This window comes from Meleagris gallopavo, chromosome 13 (assembly GCF_905368555.1).
Source record: "Meleagris gallopavo chromosome 13, MGAL_WU_HG_1.1, whole genome shotgun sequence".
NCBI classification, from domain to species: Eukaryota; Metazoa; Chordata; class Aves; order Galliformes; family Phasianidae; genus Meleagris; species Meleagris gallopavo.
In genome coordinates, this window is record NC_139416.1 from 11,007,398 (window position 1) to 11,020,190 (window position 12,793).

Consider the following 12,793-nt stretch of genomic DNA (forward strand, 5'->3'; position numbering starts at 1 on the left):
GCACTTGAATCGTCTCAGCAATAGAGAAAGTACTACTTCATGTCAACATAAATTTTTAGATTATTGTCATGGTGGGAAAAAAAGAAATTGTTTTAAACCTACTGCTAAGTTATATATCAGAAATACAAAATGCTGATTGTATGAATTTCAAGCCCAGGATAATTTAGAAAGATGAAATGTTCTAGATGTCATGTGGTATCTCTGGCAATTATGTGCATCTTGTTTCTTAGAGAGGTTTATTTAAGTTTATGTTCGTTTCTAGAAATGAGAAAGGGAAAGGTGTTATGTGGAAATTTAACCTGCCAGAGGGATGCTAACAGGATTGCCGGGGCAATTCAACTTCATTATTTTCTACTGAGACAAGTACAGAACAGAGAATTCAGAAAGTTGGTTTATTGTTTCATTTACACGGAGGACAAGTGGTTGTGGATGCACATGGGGGAGGCTTGCCTGTCTGACAGCAAAGCAAATAAACAAGTGCCTACGCAGAGCAGCTGAACATCAGCTTAGGTGAGCCTCAGGCTTACATCTGGCCTTCAGCAGCAAACCCTGAAGATAATCTCAGAGCTGTCCTTAGTTTAATTTGGGGCAAAATACCGGGGAAGGGCTTAGGCAGGGCTTGTAATTGCTCAGACCGTTAGGGTTGCAGATAGCTGCTGACTGGAGTTATTTCCTGTATGACAGTATCTAGGAATTACAGTCTGGGGTGCGATAGCCTTTCATTAACATCAGCACCCAGGATAATGATACAAGTAAAACTATTGTACTTTATTACATTCTTGCTGTCATTTAATTGCTTGATAATAGCTTTTCATAACAATAGAGGCCTGTGGAAAGTTGGCTGGAGTAATCCCAACTGGTGTATTAACTGTAGTAAAGTTGCCATTAGCCGAGTGGGTTGTTTGGAGAGGTCATTCAGAACAGATGGCTATTATTTAGGGAAAATAGCTGCAGAACTGCATCTCATGAGAGAAGCTGAAATTCCCGTATTTTATATGAGCTATATGAAAATGCACAAAAGGGTTCCCAGGCCTGGACACACAAAGGAAACGCTGTGCTGTTAGAATGCAGTGCAGCCATTGTGAGCAGTAGGTGCTGAGAGGTGGAGCGTGGTTCTTGTTTTCTTCCTAATGTGGTCATATATTGTCTTCTTCTAATGACCTTAACCAGCGGCTATCTACTTCTGTTTCGTTTCACAAGCTGGCTTTGCATGCATAGAAACAAACTTCACAGAGTGTAGGCGGACTACTACTTTTGAATAATAATATTAATCGATATTAATAATACATAATCCTTACATGCAAATGTGTGCTTACATATGCAAACATGGAGGTTCAAACATGGTGATGCAAATGTTAGAACATTGGTGTTTGTTAACTTTTGATGTTGAGGAACTCTAGTGGGATTTTCTTGTTATGAAAGAGCTTGTGTCTCATTTGATCACTTTGGGATGCAGTTTTAAGTAAATTAATTAGTTGTAGCGGAGTGGACTAGGAATTTTATTTTCATGAGCATTGGACAAGCTGTTTTGTAATTTGGTTGTAATTTCTAGTCTGAAGATGGGTACACAGGAGGACAAGTGTAACCATCGTTTTGTTACTGGGAGGTGAGGCAGAGAAAAAATAAGGATGTTTTCCAGAGAGGCATTTCATACAAATTGAAGCTGTAGCTGCTAGTCTCATTTCTGTTCCATTTGTAACTCCCAACTTCCACTTAGAAATTTAGATGAATAAAAAGTCCTGCAAAAGACTGTATTGAGCTACAAATTAATTTCTGAAGATCCCTTTCCTTCCTACCCAGGCATATTAGAAATATACACAAGCCCAGCTTCCTGAGTCATCCTACAATCCTTCCTGTAAGAGATCCCGTAAGCTCCCAGAGCAGGGTTGTAGTCTTTCAGATTGCTGCTCACCAGCGGCTGTTTGGGTTTTGGGCAGGACTGCAGGTCCCTTGGGGCAGCTCTTCCATGCTTGTGGAGTGCTGGGATGTTGATGCAGAATGAAAAATCAAGACTCTGACTTTCTGAAAAAAGGCATTGTTCAGTGCTGCTGCCTGGTGGGCATCCTGTGGCCCTTCACGCAAGGGACAAAGTATCTTTAAAAGTTGTGCCATAGTTTCTAGCTGACCTCGCTTTTCAGGCATCTTCATTCATTTTCAGTTCTATGCTACTATCAATAACTTTACTGTGAGACACCTCTTGTTTTAGGTTTAAAAATATGGATCAAGCGTCTAATTATAATTTGAGTAAATCCAGTCTTGGATTACAGTGTACCTGTGATCTCCTGGGCTGAGCACTGTTAGTCCACAGAACCCTTTCAACTACAGGACAAGAAAACCTGGAAAAAGTGTCATTAGTGCATAAAATGTAATGAAAGTTTGTAGCTTGCTTGTGTGTACTCTAGAGCAATTGACTGTAGCATGCTGGTTTTCCTGAGCTCTTGCATTCACTGGTTTGGGGCATTTTGAAATGACTGCCATTTAATTTTTTTTTTTATTATTATTATTTTTATTTTTTTAACAAAAGAATCTGGGTCCTTCACATGGAAAGCAAAGTTTAGTTTAATCTCACCTAAGGTATGTCCTTTAAACCTCCAAATGTAACACATTTCCTTGGGGAGCTGGACACATCAAACTTAAAAGATTTTGTTTCATGCCTATATCAGTACTGGGAGAGAGTAGCAGTAGGATGTTACACGTGTTTCACAGTTAGTTATATAACCCCCTAATAATCAATGTGTTGTTTTACAGTGGTGTATTTCTTCTGGATGAGAAGTGTGGTGCTGTGTGAAGAGCAGGCTAGTTGTGGGCTGTCTGGGGTGCCAACCATCAGCTGTGGTGAACACAGCCATATGTAGGGACTCCTCCAGAAAGCACTGATATTAATGGAGGTCAGATTTGGGATCGCAGTTGCTTCTGTGAGAAGGGTTAGAAGTTCTTAGAGGAGACATTTGGTGAGCACAGAACTCCTCTTCTGGTTGGCCTGGCAGAACTTGCAGGTGCCTTCTGGGGATAAAGGCCTCTTGGAGGGAAGTGACTTCTGCTTCAAGCTGCCAGAACTTGGCAGGATTTGGGCAGGATGAGCCCATAAGCTTAGTTTTGTTGCCTGTTTGCAATCTAAAAACCAAACTCACTCTTGTTTGTGATTTTGTGCATAATACGATGCCTTTAATCAAGTTCTGCTCTAATGGTAGGGAATGTTAATGTATAAAAGCTATTTCATATAATTAAAAGTGAAGAAGAATGTATTATTTTACGTTTATTCAGACAGACTGTTGTTGATTTTGGAACCTTTGTCAAGGTATGTCAGTAGTAAAAGTGAATGCTCTCACTTTAACCCAGCAGTAAGGCTATCATTACGTTTACAAAACCAGAACTGCACTGAGTGAAGTCCTGTTTTAATTGTACTCCAGAGTGGGATCTGTTGGTTATTTAACCTTCCTTCCCACGTCTTGTCATTTTCTGCATTATGAAGCTCAAATCAATTATCTCAGAAAAAGGAAATAAGTGCTAAAATGACATCATTTTTTTGGAAAAAAATTAAAAATTAAAAGGTTAACAAAATAGCAGTGCAATGGGAGCTGGATTTGTCAGCTATGCTGACAAATGGTGAATGCTATGTTTGTGGTGTGGTGTGATACTGTGTGAAAGGTATGTTTGTGGTGAACCTAGCACTGGCTACTTTGTGTGCCAGCTTTGCTTCAGAGTGATACAGAAGCACTACCTGATAACAGGATTAGGATGCTCTGCATTTAGATATAGCTTAATATATTCTGAAACAGAAATTTCTGTTGTTTTGCTGTAGTGTTTTCAGTCTTGGACATCAGAGTTGTTTATGCACTCCTCTAGCTGGCGTTTTCCTTCTCTGCTGTGGCTTTCTGAGCCAGCTCCAGCTTACCAGTGCAGCTATGGGTAGCACGGGGCCTTTAGGAACTTGGGGATTGTGACAAAAGCTGCTTACGTAGCTGGATGGATATTGCAGCAGGCAAGCCACAAAATGGCTCCAGCTATTAGGCTAGCAATACCTGAGCTTTGAGACTGACTTAAAACTAGCCAATATGTTCAGCCTTGGCTGCAGGTTGCATTAATCCTGCATGACCCAGTGATAAGAAGATGCAGATTTTTTTGGGAGTGGATGCAAGTTTCTGAAAGTTACTCTGTTTGTGTAGGGGTAGCATGAAAATTTATCCATATCTCAATGTATTAATTCTAAATATTTAATTATGATACAAGGCCATTCTTAGGTCTCTTCTGTCATTAAAAAAAAAAAAAGCATATTTATGATTAAGTAGCTGACAAGAAAGCAAATGATGCCCTGCCTGCTTGCCTTTTCCTCCTTGCAATTTCTTATACTTAGTGTAAAGACTAGAAAGCAGCTTTGGAGAATGCTTTTAAGAGCCATCTTTAAATCACATGGAGGTTTCCAGAGCATTTTAAAATCTAAATTAAGTGTGATAGCAACACGACCTGGAAATTGGTTTTTAGAAATGAAAAGAAACAGAGTGTACAGTATGTGTTGTACACCAGAGGGGAATTGGTATAGATAAATGGATCTGTGATGACTTTAAGTACACAGTGCTTTCATGTGTGCTTGTGAGCAACCAGGTGCCCATGAGCAGCAGTCAGTGCAGCCTGCCCCAACAGCACGATGGCACCAGTATGAAATTCTCTGCAACGGGTCCCCAAATTTATGGTTTGCAACCACTGCCTACCACGTTTATCCTGTGCATTTTGCATTGCATGCTTGCTCTGCTCCTTATTGAAATTTCACAAGAGGAATTCTTTCTTTCTTTAGCCTCCAGATAGCAGCAGAATACCTGCTGTCGATAGGTTACTACTTGATTTCCACCCTCCCAAGTTTATCACGCTATTAATTCCCCTTCATAATATTAAAAATGTTAATTCAGTGTTTGCTAAGTCTCCTGTTTCCCAGTGAGAATAAGACCAAGCTGTTTAATCTTTCCACACAACCCACTGCAATTTTTGAGAATTGTTATCATTTTGATTACTCTGTAATGCACCTCCCAGAACAATTATAAACTCTGTAAACTGAAGCTGCAGCAAGCTGTTTGTTGGAGATTCGAGCCCTTGTGAGGATGCCTGTGTAAACTTGTCTTCAGATTTGTGCTTTCTAGCCAGCTTGTGGGTTAGGTGTGCAGTTGTTTTGCAAGGCACTGAACTTCTGAGGCCTTTACATATGGATGGATCATTTGGGGGAGGGTGGGGAAGAAAAAACAACTTGGACAGAGCTGGAAGGGACAGTGTGGTACTCTAAGGGAATTTAGCTGTGGTCATGTAAAGTGAAGGAGTCCAGCAAAGAGTCCTGGGCAACACCTTTGAAATTTAAAGTTATACGTGACAGGAGGAAAATGAAAATGGTAAGCGTGAGAAGGACTGCTCCTGTCGGATGCAGCCTTCTGGATGACAAACTCTGCAGAGGTTATGCAGATGTACACGTAGGACCTAACTTCTCTTGTTTTGTACTAGCTGATCTGCTTACAAACATCGAGATGGATTAGAAGCAATGGTGATTTCATATCACTGATGGCTACCCTGTGTGCTGGCAAATGGGAATTCTGAGTAAACGTCTGTCTACCAAGTGGAGTTGGGGACTTTCTTCTTCTTTAACTGATATTGCAACATCTGAAATAATTTCCTAAATCTGTCCAATCTTGTATATTACGTGAGGTTTTATCCACTTTACAGATTGCATCTTTTTAATTTGTTGCTATTGGAGCTAAGGTCTGCACATTGTCATGACTAGACAGAGGGCATTCAGTTGTTGCTAAAATGGTTCCTTGTCTTCCTATGGGGAAGAGTCTAGGGGAGATTGTCTTCCTATGTATATCTAGGGGAGAGTGCAGTGCGAGATCATTCTCTTCCTCTGAGGAGCAAGCTGCTGGGTACAGGATCTGATGCTTTCACACTTTCTCCTGCTGCCAGTCTTTGCTTTCACAAGTTTGGTGAGCACGTCACATGAACATGGTGGTGTACATTAATTCTCTTTATTTGGGTTCCGAGTGGGAATCGTTCCAGTAAAATCAAAATGTAGGAGAAACAAGTTGTAATTATTTAACAGAGGATGGCAACAGGACAAAGACAGGGACTGTTTTTACTGTAGAAGCAGTACTACATTTGTCTGGCTATGCTGTAGGGTTTAATATGAATAGGTATGTGGGTGACTTGAAAAATTACATCAGATGCTTAGTGTGCCATGTGTTAAAGCATACATGTTCATACCCATGGTGACTTATTTCAAGTGTCTTATATTTGGCGCAGTATGCTGGCGGATTACAGGAGGAAATGCTAAGTGTGGAGCTCTTATTGCTCCTCTCAAGCTTTGCAATTACAGAGAATAAAAAATTTACCAGAGTCTAAGCTCTTAGATAGTTATAAACACAGGGAGAATTAAGGGACAGGAAAATTATAGAAGCCCAGCTAAACCACTATAATTAAGGCTGAATTGCCTTTTATTTGCAGCATTCGTGAAGCAGAATTTTGAAATAAATGAAATGAAAAAGCTCAAATACTGTATCGGACTTCAGTTTGGTTATAACTATACACACACAGATAATGTGGATTTCAGTTTACTATCTTCAGTCCTTGTGTTCTCCCAGGTGCTGGCTGGACGCCCGTGCTCAGTTACTGCTGAGCTGTGGGGCTGGGCAGCGCAGGGCTCTGCAGCATCACTGCATTGGCAGAGGGCTCATCAGCCTCCAGTGTGAGCTGAAAATCCCGATGTTGCAGAACCAGCCTCTGACTTTGTTCACATTCACCTCTTGGAAAAAGATTTTTTGTCCTTGTAACTAATTTGTTTAGTACTTCATGTCCCAGTAGCCTTGCAGCCTGCCTACATAGGACGCCTGTCCCGCCATACCACATCTCTTGGTTGGGTTCCCGCTAACTGCTTTTGAAGCCACTGGCCTGTTTCCTCTGAAGTTGACAGAGATGTAGAGGCTTCAGGGATATTAAGTCCCCACAAGTTTGGTGAAAATACTTGGCTAGAGGAAAAAAAAAGGCCATGAAAGTTTCTAGAGGGGAAAGCTGGGCAGAACTCAATCTGTGTTCCTGCTGCAAGGTGGCAGCCAGCCCCAGCCAGAGTGCGTGTTATCAGCGAGGCAAGCGGGGGATGTGGGAAGAAACTGAAAGCATATAGAGAGCAGGTTAGCAAATATAGGACACGGGTCTTGCCGTTTGTAAGCTTGTTTGGATCAGCAGGTTTGTAATGGGAATGAATTCCAATGTGTGAATTTCAAAGGCACCCCTACAGCTTAGGGAGAGAGGCTTTCTGTTAGAAGGGAAAATGTGCCATACAGAAGTAGTCTGAAGTCTTAGAAAGTGTATAATATATAAGGGAAGAAAGTGTTCTTTGTGTAGGGAATTCTCAAGCTGATGGTGACAAACAGGTGATATTCACATGTAGACTGCATTAATTTAATTATTCCTATATTCTGCATTATTTTCTGCTATATTTCTGCTATATTATTTCTGACAAGATGAACTAGATTAGTGCTATTGCCTAACCCCATATTTTATAAATGATGACTAGGTTCCTTTGAAACAGTAAGAGTGACTTAAAAATTTCAAATACATTAACTTGGGATGCCTTTATGAATTATGTCTTGAGTTATAAAGCCACAAAGTTTGGAAGCAGCTCTCAATGCTGTTCAAATTGACGGTGAATTGGTTTCATGGGGAAGGGAGCAAGGCCACTTTTGATCTCTTCTGTAAGTCCTAACCAAACTGAATGTTGATTTCAGCACAGTCAAGAGAGTGAGAGAACATGGTTTTTGTGTTGAAAGGAAACAGCAGTGAACCTTCTTCCTCCTTCTAAATTCCTTTTCATGTGTGCTTTACTGACTATTTGTAACCATCTGCTACAGTGCTGTGCACTCTGAGCTTGTTTAACATTTAAGATTTTCTGTTAGTTCTGTGGCTGTGGGGAAGAGCTGGAGGAAGAGGCATCCCCTAGAATTGACCAATAAATCATACAGAGGATTGAAAACTTTGCTGGACTTTTAATTTCTTGCAGGAAATACTTTTCACTGCAAAATTTCATTAAGGTTAAAGCAATTTAAATATGAAATAGTATGAACATTTACACAGATGAGCACTGCTTTTACCTTCACTTGATTTTGCATGGAATGTAGTATTAAACTCCAAAAAGAGCTAGCTGTAGGCGTGATTTGATGCCTAAGTAGGATAATTCTGAATTATGACTTGCGTTAAAAAGTAAAAAATCCTCTTCAGGTGTAAGACAAGAAAGAATGGGGAGAGATGTGCTTATTATATTCAAGAACTGTGATGCATAAGCATCAATGATTCCATTTGTTTTATATATCTGCTTGTCACCTTAATGGTTTATTATCAGGGATCCAGTCAAAATTGGTGATAAAAAGAACATAGTTTTATACTTTGATTCAAAGTCTGCAGTGGATATGCCAGCAGAAAGGATAAATAAAGCATGGAGAATATGCTGTTAATAAGGGAAATACAAGTAGTTTTGAGTGTATCTCACGTACCTTTTCTTTATTTTGATTTTGAGCAGAGTGCTGAATGCACTTAAATTATTAAGTCAAAGTGAGTAGTACCTTGAACGTTGGATGAAATATTACCTTCTAAAGCAAACTTGGATTTGTTCTCATAAATCTATTCTTAAAAACCATTTTCAGGAAAAAAATAATAGTTCTGGTCCTTTCTCCCTTTGTGTTGTTTATCAGGAGGGCGTTTCTTCTGCACAAGAACCTTCTTGCCATTCTCTGCAATTTGCAGTTCCAAAGGAGGGAATGTTCTGGATGACTATGTAGCTTCAGGGCTGTGTGTAACTTTGTCTTTCAATGGCTGAACAAAATGTATAGGTGAGGAAATGTGGTGTAACTAAATATAATTCAGTACTATTACTCTTTCTGATGGCAAAAAGCTTTGGCTGGTCAAGCAATTGGCTGATTAAAGGTCAGCTGGTGCTGGGTCAGTCAATTAAACTGTCTTGTGCCCTTTTGGACCAATCGCTTCATCTGAATGTAGGCACATACAGGAGAGCCTCAATTAAATGTTTAACAGTAGAATTTCTATGTGTATACAACTGGATTCAGCGCCTCAGGTTTTCTTTGTTGACAGCTTCTTTCTTTTCATGGGAGGAAGAGAAAGAGATGCAGTGACTTTGCAACAGTATGTGTGCTACTTTAAGTACCTTGGATGTGGTAGGCTTGAGATGGCTTCTCTGTGCTTGGTCTGCTCTGTGATCACATCTCCACTCCTTTTGTATGCTTGTTATGAAGTAGTTTCTGTTTTTTTATCAGCTGTACACTGCTATGATGTTGGAATTTTTCAGGCAGATCTCAAAAAAAAAAAAAAAAATCCCCAACAAACAACTCACAAAAAATAAACACGTGGGCGCATGCGCGCGCGCGCACACACACACACACACACACACACACACACACACACACACAAACGAAAAAACCCCACCAAAAACCAACGATAAAGCCCTCCAGTACACACACTTAAAAACTTCAGTGACAAATATTTGTGGAAGCCAGGCCACCTTCTTATACCTTTTTGCCTGGGAGACTAGGTGTGTCTGAATCATGTAAACTTGTCATGGACATCATTGCTACTTCTCACCCATGGCATTAAAGCTAACTGCCTCTTACTGAAGTTTTGTAGGACAGATCGATTTGGAGACCGTGGCAGAGAGAAGAAACTATCTTGGTCTGTTTCACTTAGTACCCTAACACAAACATGATGAGAAAATCCATTGCAAGGAAGAATCCATATTTGTTTTAGGCACAAGCCTGCTTTTACCCATTGATCAGCAGATCCAGGTGCTGCTGGGGCATGTGTGTAAAATCTCAAAATCTGTAGTGCAGTGTTCTGTGCTGCTTGGGCCAGCTGAGCCTGGCAGGCAGGTGCTGCCTGATTTTGTGCCCCAAAAATGCCTAGGGACAGCCAGCTGAGTGGGAGAGCAGTGGTAAAGCTCAGGGTGAGCTAGGGAGGGAGTGCGGCCAGGAGGTGATTAGCAGGCCAGGCAGGTGTGGTTTGTGTGTGGTGCTGCGGGCTGGAGGAACTGCTGACCCTGCTGGTGGGAGGAAGGGAGGCCTCAGTGCTATTGATTTCAGTTGCTTCTGGGAATATTTTGGGCTTGTGTGACTAATGGCTGCCTGAAGTCTCTAGACAAAAGAAAAAATATGCTTAATATAAGAGGAAAAGCTAGATTTTCTTTTCTGAGGGGAAGTGCATGGATGGACCTCCCGATCTTTCCAGAAAAAAATGAGTAATGATTGGAACAAAACCTTGACAGGCATTTGTGAGGAAAGAAAGGAGAACAAAAGGGCAGAGGGAGCAATTCTGTGGCTTCAGAAGGAAGGAGGAACTGAACTAGGCAACCCTGTACCACAGCAGGTAGAAGCACTGGGAGGCCTTTTAGTTGCTCTTTGGAGCATTCTTCATGTTCCGGTGTTCAGTTTTGAGCTGGCAGGTTTGTTACGTAACCCCAGGGGAGCCTTTGCCATTGAGCTGTGCTTCCTGTGCCACCCTCAAACTGTGATTTTTGTGTAATCCTCCTTTGGCTCAAGCTGGCCGCAGAGAAGGCTGTCGTGCTGCTGTGCTGCTGGGCCTCGTGCAGGAGCTATAGGCCTGCCTCTGCATAGTTCTCTGCCTGCAGTCTTGCTCTGGAGAGTTCTGAGATGTTGTTGCGTGTGACTGGGACCTGAGGATACCAAATTGCACCTGACTAGATCAAGACTGAATATTTCAAAGCATATATGTAAGTGAATTGCCTTTGAGATATCTAAGACGTTTTGGACTGGCTACATGTGCTCTGTAAATGCACTGTCTGCTGGTCATGGCTTAGGGCACTTATGTGAGAGCTGAAGCATGCAGGTGTAATTCATATTGCAGCTCTTTGCTTAAGTACCTGTTCAGACACCCCAGACAGCTTATGAGCACTCATTTTTAGTACCATTCTCTGGATGCCTGAGATTTACAGTTGGCTTGTTATGGAATATATGCTAATGTGGCAAAGAGACCGCTTCCACAGAAACACATTACTCTCTAATTTAGAGTGCTGCTCTATGCAAGCATCCATTTGAACAGGATTTGTTGGCACATGGTAATCTTCCATTGCCCCTGGATGTTCCTGATGTGTCTTATGCTTTCATGGTCCAGACCCCTTGTCTGGATGTTCCTGATGTGTCTTATGCTTTCATGGTCTTCAAAGCAAGTGCAGTAAGGACATTCAATTTCCGTGCAGGCAGATTCCTCAGATTATTATAATGGAGTAAAAAGCTGAGTGTTGGGTTTAAAAGCAGTGCCAGGATACTATTCTGTGCTTGTTATGTCATACAAGACTTTTCATTGGAACATTAGTCTGGTGCAGAATGCTGGTGTAAGTGAAGTAATGTAAACAAAATCACGCTTGAATTACAAACATCCAAACTGCTGGGACAGGGTTGCGAAAAGAAAAAAAGCAAAAAAGCTGGAATAGGGGGAAACGCAAAGTTAAAAGACTCTGTATTGGGAACAAAAATAAGTTTGTGTTTTAAGTGCATTTCATCACTTTACTGTGCCCAGTGGATGGGATATAAAGAGCAGAAACTAGTGTGCTCTGAAGCAAGTAGTTACTCTTCCTTTGCTGCTTTCCTGAATGTCTCCCAGCCTGCTCCCTCCCTTTTGCTCCAAGTGCTGTCCCTATTCCTTGCTCTCTGTGGCTTTTGAAATCTCAAAGGCAGCATGTATGAGTGGAAATGATATTTCTAGAAGAAGAGAGGCCAGCTAGTGCCTGGCAGTGTCTGGAGCCCATAACGCTCGCTGCATGTGGCCCATAGCCCATTCTTTGTTCTCTGGATCTGCTCCTTTTTCTTGGGGCTTTTTTTTTTTTTTTTTTTTTGATGAACAGCTGAGTGCACTAGATGGTCACGCTTGAGTGCTTGTTATTTGTGACAATTAGCAGAGGGTTGCATAGTGTGCACATGTTCAGGGGAATCCAATGCAGCCTCCTGCAAAGCCAGAAAGACAGACATATGCCCTTTAAAACCATTGTGCTCCTTAGAGTCAACAAGAGAGCCTAGCTTCAGCATTATTAACACAGGGCTGCTGCTGCTATGGCTGGAAACCCTCCGTGCAAAAATGGGGACCCTGAGGAATAATGCTGGATCCTCTGCTTGTGAATAAGGCAAATAAGAATTCCTTGATAAGAATGTGACTTACTTTCACAATATGCAGGGGCCTGTTCATTTTGCATCTCTAGTTTTCCAGTTATTTTTTATTATCTGACTGACTGTTGCAACTGAAATAACCATGGGCTTGTGAATACTTGCCCTCACTTTCAGTTCAGTCTGTTGTAAGCAGTATAATCTTGAGAACATTTAAGAAAAAAGAAACTAGAGATCCATGTGTATAAATAAACCTTCCTGTAATGCCAAGGAAGTGTGCAAATGTCAGGCGAAGAGGACCTTCTGTTACACTGAGCAGGGGGAAGATACAGTAGTGAATTAGGAGGCAAATAGCCCACTCAGCCTTCTGCTCTAAGAATGACAAGGCACTGAGCTGCATGGCTGAGTGCAGAGCAGCTGCTGAGCTGTATAACCTAGTGGTGCTTTTGGTGCTTTAACCAGTAATTTTTTTTCCTTCAGTTCATTATCTGCAATTGATGGACGAGGGGAAAACTTTTTTTTTTAAATCTGTTTCTGCTATTGAAATTATTCTTGGATTTAAATTTTAAGGAAGTATCTGCCTTTTTCTTCTTAGTATTCAACTCCATTTTAGAGAATCTTTTTGCTTCTGAAAATTATGTTGC

At 41.2% G+C, this 12,793-nt stretch overlaps 1 long non-coding RNA gene across 1 annotated transcript in view; it reads left to right on the forward strand.

Annotated features, from left to right (window-relative positions):
* Nucleotides 1-10,562: 10,562 nt before the first annotated feature.
* Nucleotides 10,563-12,793, forward strand: part of LOC146543491 (uncharacterized) — a 94,962-nt gene continuing 92,731 nt past the window's right edge. The window contains exon 1 of the long non-coding RNA XR_014886124.1: nt 10,563-10,762. This is a non-coding gene — a long non-coding RNA (uncharacterized LOC146543491). The remainder of the gene's footprint in view (nt 10,763-12,793) is intronic.